Here is a 665-nt window from a genome sequence, read left to right as displayed (position 1 = left end):
GACCTCCGAGGGGTTCTGAGAAGAGGAGGAGACCCACGGGAAGGCGTTGGGGCTGGGGGCGGTGGAGGCGGGAGGGCCCTCATCCCAGCCCCGGGCCCAAGTCCTAGCATCTCTCAGAGCTCAGGCTCTGATTAGCTGCTTGGTTCGGTGTGCTTCCGTTTTATTTGAGGTTTATTTTCAAAGTAATTTGTACTGGGGAGCGGGGCTTTTAGGCATCTTAGTGCTTTAGTTAGACACGAAAATACCCAGGACCCATTCGGCAGAAGAGCGGCCTTTTGCTGCCGCCCCCGGCCCTTCTCCTGCAGAGCACCAGCGTCAAAGGAGACAAGACGCAAGCTGGGGCTTTAAGGACCCAAATTATTGGGTCAGAATCAAAAGATACTCTCCTTCCAGGTGGCGATTTTCCTGGTGGGTTCACGGCCAGGATGGGGTAAGAGAAAACACTAAGTGGGCTTTCGCCATCCCACGTTAACCCCGTCCTCTAAGCAGTGGGACCACAAAGCTAGCCGGGCAACTTGGGCCTGGGGTGCCGCCAAGGCCAAAGCATCTTCCGGCTCTAAGTGACCGGGAAGTGATAACAATGCGCCCACCTTCCATATGAAAGAACCTTGGAGTCTCGCTCTCCGGGGATTCTCTCTTTGGAGCTGCAATGCCAACCTGCGGGG

Source organism: Lipotes vexillifer, unplaced genomic scaffold (genome assembly GCF_000442215.2).
Source record: "Lipotes vexillifer unplaced genomic scaffold, Lipotes_vexillifer_v1.1 scaffold498, whole genome shotgun sequence".
Classification (NCBI taxonomy): domain Eukaryota; kingdom Metazoa; phylum Chordata; class Mammalia; order Artiodactyla; family Lipotidae; genus Lipotes; species Lipotes vexillifer.
This window is presented reverse-complemented; position numbering follows the sequence as displayed.